Below are 12,194 nucleotides of genomic sequence, written 5' to 3' on the forward strand. Positions count from 1 at the left end.
TAACAGTATGTTTAACAGTATATATAACAGTATATCTAACAGTATGTTTAACAGTATATTTAACAGTATGTTTAACAGTATATCTAACAGTATGTTTAACAGTATATCTAACAGTATATTTAACAGTATGTTTAACAGTATATTTAACAGTATGTTTAACAGTATATTTAACAGTATGTTTAACAGTATATCTAACAGTATATTTAACAGTATGTTTAACAGTATATCTAACAGTATATTTAACAGTATGTTTAACAGTATATCACATCCAAGATTTATTGGAATTGTTCTCGAACTTTGTTTCCACAGTTTAATTCTGTTTTTATTCCTACTGAAATCCAGTTTAAATAAGTTGATACGAGTGAACTAGAACATTCTGACTCAGTCTCAACACTTGTTATAGAAATCGCAAGAATTATTCTGTTCTAGTCAGTAATAAAACCTCCATAAAACCATTTAGTCTCAGCTTTTCTATCTTTTATTATTTGTCCTTACAACGCTAAGATTATAAGTTTGATTTCCTACGATGGACAGAGCAGAAAGTCCAATGAAAACAAACAATACGGTTTTGGTTTTCATTCTGTTCAGAAATCTGTAACATGTATATACTACAGCACATTAACACATTTTATAACTACAATATACATATATATATATATACTACAACACATTAACACATTTTATAACTACAATATACATATATATATACTACAGCACATTAACACATTTTATAACTACAATATACATATATATATATATACTACAACACATTAACACATTTTATAACTACAATATACATATATATATATATACTACAACACATTAACACATTTTATAACTACAATATACATATATATATATACTACAGCACATTAACACATTTTATAACTACAATATACATATATATATATACTACAGCACATTAACACATTTTATAACTACAATATACATATATATACTACAACACATTAACACATTTTATAACTACAATATACATATATATATATATACTACAACACATTAACACATTTTATAACTACAATATACATATATATATACTACAGCACATTAACACATTTTATAACAACAATATACATATATATACTACAACACATTAACACATTTTATAACTACAATATACATATATATATATACTACAACACATTAACACATTTTATAACTACAATATACATATATATATACTACAACACATTAACACATTTTATAACTACAATATACATATATATACTACAACACATTAACACAATTTATAACTACAATATACATATATATATATACTACAGCACATTAACACATTTTATAACTACAATATACATATATATATATACTACAGCACATTAACACATTTTATAACTACAATATACATATATATATATATACTACAGCACATTAACACATTTTATAACTACAATATACATATATATATACTACAGCACATTAACACATTTTATAACTACAATATACATATATATATATATACTACAGCACATTAACACATTTTATAACTACAATATACATATATATATATATATACTACAGCACATTAACACATTTTATAACTACAATATACATATATATACTACAACACATTAACACATTTTATAACTATAATATACATATATATATATACTACAACACATTAACACATTTTATAACTACAATATACATATATATATACTACAGCACATTAACACATTTTATAACTACAATATACATATATATATATACTACAACACATTAACACATTTTATAACAACAATATACATATATATATATACTACAGCACATTAACACATTTTATAACTACAATATATATATATATATATATATACTACAGCACATTAACACATTTTATAACTACAATATACATATATATATATACTACAGCACATTAACACATTTTATAACTACAATATACATATATATATACTACAACACATTAACACATTTTATAACTACAATATACATATATATACTACAACACATTAACACATTTTATAACTACAATATACATATATATATATACTACAACACATTAACACATTTTATAACTACAATATACATATATATATATATACTACAACACATTAACACATTTTATAACTACAATATACATATATATACTACAACACATTAACACGATTTATAACTACAATATACATATATATATACTACAGCACATTAACACATTTTATAACTACAATATACATATATATATACTACAGCACATTAACACATTTTATAACTACAATATACATATATATATATACTACAACACATTAACACGTTTTATAACTACCATATACTATATATACTACAACGCATTAACACATTTTATAACTACAATATACATATATATATATACTACAACACATTAACACATTTTATAACAACAATATACATATATATATATACTACAGCACATTAACACATTTTATAACTACAATATACATATATATATATACTACAGCACATTAACACATTTTATAACTACAATATACATATATATATATACTACAGCACATTAACACATTTTATAACTACAATATACATATATATACTACAACACATTAACACATTTTATAACTACAATATACATATATGTATATACTACAACACATTAACACATTTTATAACTACAATATACATATATGTATATATACTACAACACATTAACACATTTTATAACTACAATATACATATATATATATACTACAACACATTAACACATTTTATAACAACAATATACATATATATACTACAACACATTAACACATTTTATAACTACAATATACGTATATATATATACTACAAACACATTAACACGTTTTATAACTACAATATACATATATATATATACTACAACACATTAACACATTTTATAACTACAATATACATATATATAATGCTACAACACATTAACACAATTTATAACTACAATATACATATATATATATACTACAACACATTAACACATTTTATAACTACAATATACATATATATATATACTACAGCACATTAACACATTTTATAACTACAATATACATATATATATATACTACAACACATTAACACATTTTATAACAACAATATACATATATATATATACTACAGCACGTTAACACATTTTATAACTACAATATATATATATATATATATACTACAGCACATTAACACATTTTATAACTACAATATACATATATATATATATACTACAGCACATTAACACATTTTATAACTACAATATACATATATATATATATACTACAGCACATTAACACATTTTATAACTACAATATACATATATATACTACAACACATTAACACATTTTATAACTATAATATACATATATATATATACTACAACACATTAACACATTTTATAACTACAATATACATATATATATACTACAGCACATTAACACATTTTATAACTACAATATACATATATATATACTACAACACATTAACACATTTTATAACTACAATATACATATATATATATATACTACAACACATTAACACATTTGTAATATCTTGTAGTTTAATGACTCGACTGTAACACTTGTTATACAACCCTCTACTTTCACTCTGTTTCTATTAGTTCGGAAATCTAACTTAAATAACTTTAGTTTCATCCTGTTTGTGTCTTTTTGCTTTATAATTTCTTTCACTGAAAAAGCGAGTAATATCTAGTTATATTAAAAGCCAATAAAATAACGCCTATGTGTGAATAGATGTACTAAATCAGCACCTATGTGTGTGTAGTTGTACTAAATCTCATTTTTCCCTCCCCTATCCCCCCCTTTATGACTGAAAAATTGCAAGTTCAGCGTTTTATTCCAAGTTGAGTTGATAACCCCGCGAGAGTCGCTGGATCGAAATGAAGATTGATTGAATTTTCTGAGTAAAAATAAAGTTTCATTTAGATTATCTACTCTTCCCGTGCACGTGCACTCGCGCGGAGCTTATCATTTCTAAGATTTACCGACCACATCTTTAGGAAAGCCTATTTGTTCTGCGTGCTAATGGCATGCGACTGAAGAGGGAAGACAAGCGGTTGTCAAACCTCACATTAGAAACGTCGATTTCTATGCGTATATCTCCTCAACTTCTATGAATATACGAGAACTATTTTTTTCACTTTTTTAGTTATTTCATTCATCCACGAGACTTCTATTTGTCCATTTTCATTTATATATAGCCTATCTTCCATTATAGCTTTTCGATTGAACGCAGAGTTCCGTTCCTTTAATGATTTAGGTTAGGCTTACCACAACAACTGAGTCGGTAGATCTGCGTTTCGTTGAGCGTTTTTTGATCACGCTAAAAATAAATATAATTTCTGATAAGAAAGGCGAGCGGATATCATTTAGAAAAACCGATTTTATGAAATCAATAACTTCGTGTCCAAACTAATATATATAGTTCGGAATAATCTATGAAGCAATCTATTATTTAATTTGTAAAAGGACTCCAATAATTCGGAGAAACCTTTGAACAATTATAATGTTAAAATTTAGGGTTTGTTACCACCGGTAAGAAGGGCACAGATTACCCATTGTGTATTTCTTGCGCTTAAAAATAAATAAACGAACTTAACGTAGCCTAAAATAAGCAGACATACTCGACTATACACCATATTAACAAATTACCTTATTTTACCAGTGTTATAACGTTAACGTACTCAATTATCCTCGCCCTAGTATTAGCGAATGATCCCGTACGGGATATTTATTACCCATGTAGTGTTGTACACATATCCCATTATCCTTTGCTTTTGCTCATGGGTTTGAGAATATAAACGTCACCTACAGATCTGTTACAATGTTAATGTTAGTATTTTCCTGAAAAAACAAACTAGAGTGAATGTAAGTTCTTACGGATAAAAAGTTACGATTAATTCTAATCGATAAAAGTCTTAGAAACGTTAAAATAATTCGATTAAGCCATTTAAAATTATAAAAAAAACGTCACTGATAATATGTTTACGTTACTGCCAGTAATTCATTTCTATGCACACTTTGGGGGAAAACACACTCGAAACTTCTAATTTTATCAATCTTTTACCAACTTATTTACTAATAACATATTTTTAAAAAGTGGTAAATTAACATTTGTGGTCGAGATGGAGCAGTGGCTTGGTAAATATTTTTGAATTAACAAGTCAGTAATACGGTGTGATCAAATTTTGTCTGTAACAGTATGTTCGAGTTAAGCCTAACTGTAGTAGTGTATTTACGTTAAGCCTAACGCACAAATATATTCAAATTAAGCCTAACTACACTAGGGTGTTCACGTTAAGATTAATTGCGCCATTGCAGTTAAGACATTTTTACATTATTATCAGCTATTCAATTTATTTTTACATTTTCATGTCGTAAATTTAGACCAAAAGTAAAGACGATGGAAGGAACAATCTTGACCAACGAGTTGTTACACTCCTTAATGAATAGATAGATACAAGGTTTTGTATGTTAAGTAACTCGAACTTAGTGATCAACTGAAAGAAAGTTCGGATAAAATATGGACATTACTGATTAAAATCCAAGTGAACGCTTACAAAAATTTACACAAAGTCCATCAGCAAAGTCCAAGAGGTTCAAAGTTTGACCAATCAGCTCATGTACGTTTCAGCATAAAGCTGCACAATAGACTTTCTGCATTGCGTTTACCGCAGAACTTTTGTCTCTAACTTTTAGGGTTAGAAGTCTTGAAGCTTATCGCTAAGCTACTAAACAACGGTGAATAAAAATTTAATAAATGATAATCGTCATTCAGTGCAAAAACTCTGAGAAGAGGCATGAAAACCATGTGTCAGGTGTGGTGATTGAAATTTCGTGTTCATTTGTTTCACTTTGCTACCCTTATATACATTTTTTCAGTACAAAAGGTCAATCTTAACGCACTAGAAAATAACTGATTGCAACTTGGTCAAGCTCCCACGAATGTGGCCTTAGAATGTTAATGACCTGGATGATTTAAGGCTAAAAGGATGGACGCACCTAGAACATTTTTAGGCTTAATACAACAAGTAAATATCTTATTCCTGCGAGATCACCACCCAAGTTAATTAGCCCACGTGCAACAGCAGCAATATTTATTAATCTGACTTTTGACATTTAAGAAAATAAAAAAGGCATTGCGTCCTCAACGAATTGCTACCCTAGAACCCGTTATTTAATACTTTCTTTATCTAATATCGAACTGCTGTTGTTTGGCATTTACAAAGAGGTGACGTGCAACAGGTTACCCATCTAGAAGTTAATGAACAGTCAAATAATTTCACCACATGGTTTATACGTTTAGTTGTAATTGTAAACACAGTTCATTAAACAAAGTGGTTCTTCCTTTTCATTGTACACCGAGTCCGCTAAGTGGCAACTGTTTCGGTGTAGGAAGTAAACATGACTTAGCTTTCTGGTCTGCGAAACTGAAGGCCCACGGTTCCGATCCCGTCGGTGCAAAAATCCATCTCGTTTATCAGTTCAAATTGGGGACGGTTGTGTGCATATATATATATTTTTGGTTAAGAATTCCTGAAACAAACATTTAAGAAAAGATAAGGTTCACTGCATAGTTTCTAAGCTTCTATGTTTTTAAAGTGCGTATTATAGATTCTAAGTTTCAGATAAAGACAACCGAACGGTTTCTAGGTTTTGATGAAAACAAAATTTACGACATGTTCCTTAGATGTATTTCAGTTCAGACAAGCTCAATCATGTGGTTTCTATGTTTCACTACAAACTTAACCACCTGATTTGTAAGTTTTAGCAAAAACAAAAATTAGCCACCTGGTTGCGAGGTAGACAAACACTATAATAGAACTTCATCAGTAATTTCCCTCTCGTTATATTGTAGGTGGATATAAAACTTATACCCTGAGCTCATCCGTGTGTTGCGTGGTTAGTGTTAATTTACTGAGGGGATAAAAGTTATAAGCTGCGTTCGTATAGGAACGTAGACGCTCACCCATCACGGATTCTACACCTACTGTCATTAAAGGTACTAACTTCAACTCCACCCGAAAAAAACAACAAAAACTGCTAAATGGAATTTTCAAAAATATTTTGTTACAGTTTCTCTTATTATTATCTAGTGAAACGAAAACTATCTCATCTTTTGTATTACATTAAAAGCTATATATTTCGAGCAATGTTTATCAGATATTTTGTGCCCCAAAGATTTACTCGGATTCTAATCAACCAAATATTAACGACTGCAGAAAAGTTTACATACAGTATTTTGCCCCAAAGATTTACTCGGATTCTAATCAACCAAATATTAACGACTGCAGAAAAGTTTACATACAGTATTTTGCCCCAAAATACATTTCCAAACAGATTTTTAAAGCGTGTAATTTTGTCTTTGAAGAAGTAACATTCTGACGTAATCAATCGTTGATAGGTGAGAAGTGCTCAAATGCAAACACTGTAGCGATCGAAGTGAGTTTGGTCTGGATTTGGGTAACCATATTCATAACGTTTGCATAATAGGTACTTATTGTTGCCCGTTGCTTGGATACCACGAGCTTGCAGGCTTTGTTCTTATAGTAATACCAGTAGAACTCTGGTCTGGTTAGCCAAATCCACAGGACTGTGACTAGGGTGTGGCTTTTGCTGATTGGACAAAATTAGAAAGGAAAAAAATATGGGTTAAATTACTTAATTGTACTTGAACAAATTACCTGTAAGTATTTCATAATGAATCTTAAATAATTAATATTATCAATAAATGAAAGCCAGAAAAAACTGGTTTAATTAGCACTAGATGTAAACTCTATTCACTTTGATTAGGGCCTTTTTCGTACCGACAGCGTGTGTTAGTGTTAGTACATGTTTTAAAGAAAACTGATTGTACTTCTGCAAGGTTCCCGCAAGTGTTCTGTTTCGAATAAAACCAAAGTTAAGTGTAATAAATATTATTTATTTCTTGCTTTTTAAGTTTATATGTCAGGCTCTGTTGTTACCTTCAGAGTGCATAATTATACTAGTGGCTCATGGCACGCGTGCGCTTTATTGACGTCACGACAATATAATTTGCAATCGTTAAACGTCCCTTAGGTAACATCATTTTAGTGTTTACTGACTGAGTGACAGACGAAACGCTACGGTATTAGTGCGATTGGTTAAAACATGTGACCCCACGAGACAGCTTTTTGTCCTCCTTTGGGAAAATTAACTTTATATTGATTGAATATTACATTGTTTCATAAATATGTTTATTATTAAGATATTAATTGTGTACTGTCTTATTTATTAATAGCAGATTTATGTAGCGTATATTATTTGTTGTTATTTTAACATTACCCAATTAAACAAAATATACTTACATGTCATTAGGTTTAAGTGTAATTATTCAATATGTTCTATACAGTTTTTCACCCAACTTGGCTTCAACTTTGAGACAACCATTCAGAGAGTCGTAACATTTTATTATTTGCAGTTTTCATAGTAACGTTAGCTGTATTAAGGTTAAAATTGAAATTTAATTAGGAAATAGAGGATCAGAAAACATCGTATTCACTCGTTTCGAACTATCTTTGTAAATTTTAATCGTAGTATATCACTTATTCACCTTTGATGTAAAAAACTTTGTTACCACCAAGTTTACCATTATGTAATACAGTAATGACGTCGGTGAGTTTTCCCCAAGTTACTAATATAGATTGTGACACACTAAATACTTATATTTACGTCAGGTTCACATGGAGAGGTCCACACATATGTGTCAGTTCGGTACTGTCAGTAGATTAGCACACTTTGTCACACATATGAACTATCTCAAACACGGTGCTGTTGAGGTTTTTGCACATCTTGTCACGCGCGTGAACTACCTCATACAAGGTGCTGTAAAGGTATTATTAGCACACCGGACACGAACTACTTCGTACACGTTAGGGCCCGGCATGGCTAAGCGTGTTGAGGCGTTCGACTCGTATTCCGAGGATCGCGGGTTCGAATCCCGGTCGTGCCGAACATGCTCGCCCTCCCAGACGTGGGGGCGTTATAATATGACGGTCAATCCCACTATTCGTTGGTAAAAGAGTAGCCCAAGAGTTGGCAGTGGGTGGTGATGACTAGCTGCCTTCCATCTAGTCGTACACTGCTAAATTAGGGACGACCAGCGCAGATAGCCCTCGAGTAGCTTTGCGCGAAATTCAAAAACAAACAAACATACACGTTACTGTGAAGGTATTAGCACATCTTGTCACGAGTTTGAGCTACCTCATACATGATACTGTGAAGGTGTTAACACCGCTTTTCATGCACCTGAACTATTTCAGACACAGTTTTATGAAGGTATTAGCACATCCTTTCGAGTACGTGAAATACGTCAAACACAGCACTGTGAAAATATTAGCACATTCTGTAGTTCTGCTTTAATTTTATCATGATTTACACTTTCTAGATTAACTCTATTATTTTGGACTTCCTGTAGAATACGTAATTTTCTATTTGTATAGGGATTATACTTTGTCTACAACAGTTAGAACTAACTAAAAATAATTAATTTAGAAACTTACAAGTTACCAGTTTATTCTAAACGATTGGTGCAGACCGTTTGTATTAAACCTTCGCAATAATAGTCATCCGTACCCGGAAGTTGTCACACAGTTACTCCATCACCTTGGTAACCAATCCAGCTCAGTTTTGTTAGCAAACGTTGTATTTCTTCGTCACTGTCGAATTATCAGACCATACGTTCGAAGTTAACTGTAGCTTAGAACGTAAACTAGAAGTCTTGATGTTTAAAAATGAAAAACACCAAAACATTCTAGAGAAATTATTTATTGGTTAGGCATAGGAATGAATTGTAGCTTGGTGTAATAAGTTTTGTTTATTTATTTTCTCAAACGTCGTAAATACGATGTAGGTAGATTTGTCATTTATTACGATGCTACGCATTTCCGTTTTAATTTTAATAACATAATAACCTAATTATATATTACACGCTTTACCTCGTTTTGAATATATCTAAATTAGATGTTGTTTTTTTCATAACTGATAATTATTTCAGGACCTGAAATGGATGGCAAGATGTTGGGATAACTTTCAATTTTTATGCTATACAACTGCAATAAAGTTCATTAAATCTTCAAAATTGACGGTAAAAATAGATATATTCAGGCTAAGCCCATTAAATCAGGTCACTTTTATGATACGTTATTAAGTTCTCATCCTTAGTAATGAATTACGTCAGAGTTATCGATAATTTATCAATAAAGAAAAATTTATAAAATTTTATATTGTATACGATAGTTTAAATATACGACACCTACGAGTACAGTTATGGTCCCATAATTCGATAAATAATTGTGCTTAAAGCCGATAAAATAAACCCTCGTAATACTAAGCTTTTACGTATAACTTATTTCAGATAACTTGGTTATTTAACGTGACATTTTGTGCGTGTTTTCTTGTGCAAAGCCACATCGAACTATTTGCTGAACCCACGGAAGGGACTCGAACCCCTGATTATAGGGTTGCAAATCCATAGACATACCGCTGTACTAGCGTGAGATATGTAATATTTTAAGAGCCAACGCAAAGATGATTATATTAATTTCAGAGACCTCGGACGGACAGTCGATTTATTGCGAAAGTTGAGTTAAATGTTTGAATAATTTTCTCCATGTCAGCTGACACCAAGAGGTCTGAAACTATTTGGAATTAACTGCTTATATTCCAGTGAATTTATTATAAGCGTTAGCTTGTAATTTATATATAGGTTATTTTAAAATGATTAATTAACTGAAGCTGTCTCAAATGTGGAAAATAATTTAATTTATCAAGGTTTCTGATTGAGCAACAGTTGTCCCAATCAAATCATTTATGTGATGTTAACGACATTACTTACTTGTTGCTTAGATACAGAAAAAAAATGACCAAGATAACAAACAGTATTGCTTATATGTTGCTGAGTTACAAACAAATAAGAGAGTAACAATATTACATGTTGCTAAGATACAAACAAATAAGAGAGTAACAATATTACATGTTGCTGAGATACTAACAAATAAGAGAGTAACACTATTACATGTTGCTAAGATACTAACAAATAAGAGAGTAACAATATTACATGTTGCTAAGATACTAACAAATAAGAGAGTAACACTTGTTGCTAAGATACAGACAAATAGAGCGTAACAACATTACTTACATGTTGTTCAGATATAAATAAACGGCCAGATTAAAATATAAATATCATTTTTCTCAAATGTATATGTAAAGTTATTCTAATTGAAATATATTTAAAAATAAACAAAGACAAATGAAGTTTAAAAACTTTAGTTACAATAGTCGAGAGTACTTGAAATTATTCCTATTAATTTTCCCCTTTGAAACACTAACCCATTATTTTATATTACAGCAAGTTCAAAGTTTATCTTCTGGCTCATATGAGAGAAATTATCCCCCACCCTACAACAGTGGCTCAGCATAAGTTCGTGCAATATGTATAGATTGATATTTCATGTTATCCTCTTCGGAATGATTGTTTCTTTCTTTCTGAAATTTCCCCGCAAAGCTAAACGAGGGTTACCTGCGTTAGAAGTCTCTATTTAGCAGTGTAGGACTAAAGGGAAAACAGTTGGTCATCACCACCCACTACCAACCTCAAGGCTACTCTTTGAACAACGAATAGTGAGGTTGACTGCACCTTCACCAGGGTTGAGAGGTCGATCATATTTGAATTAACGGGTATTCAAATCCGTGATCCTCATGTTACAAATCCAGCGCCCTAACCATATGACCATGCCGGGCCTTTATTTTGTGTTCGTATCATGTTTTATTCATGTTACTTGTTGAACCTTTAATATAATAAACAATATTATAATTAACTTTGTTCCAACGTTTTTACGTTGCAGTCAGTAAAATCATGTTTACATTCCACTAACATGGATATTTCTTTGGACCATCATGCTAATCCTCAGGTTCTTATCAATATTTTCACCTCAACTATTCACTCTATTCGATGTACCCCAGTTGGGGTATTATGAATATAACAATCAAAAGCTTCTTATTAGACAGTTATTTCACGTTTATATCACACTATTGTGATATAAACAATATGGTATTGTTGTCTTCGTACTAGGCAATATAGATCTGGGATGGATTATAATAATCCTTTGTTTTCTTGAGTTACTACAGTGTAGACTTGAGCTGGATTAT

The sequence above is a fragment of the Tachypleus tridentatus genome, chromosome 3 (genome assembly GCF_004210375.1).
Source record: "Tachypleus tridentatus isolate NWPU-2018 chromosome 3, ASM421037v1, whole genome shotgun sequence".
In the NCBI taxonomy this organism is placed as follows: Eukaryota; Metazoa; Arthropoda; class Merostomata; order Xiphosura; family Limulidae; genus Tachypleus; species Tachypleus tridentatus.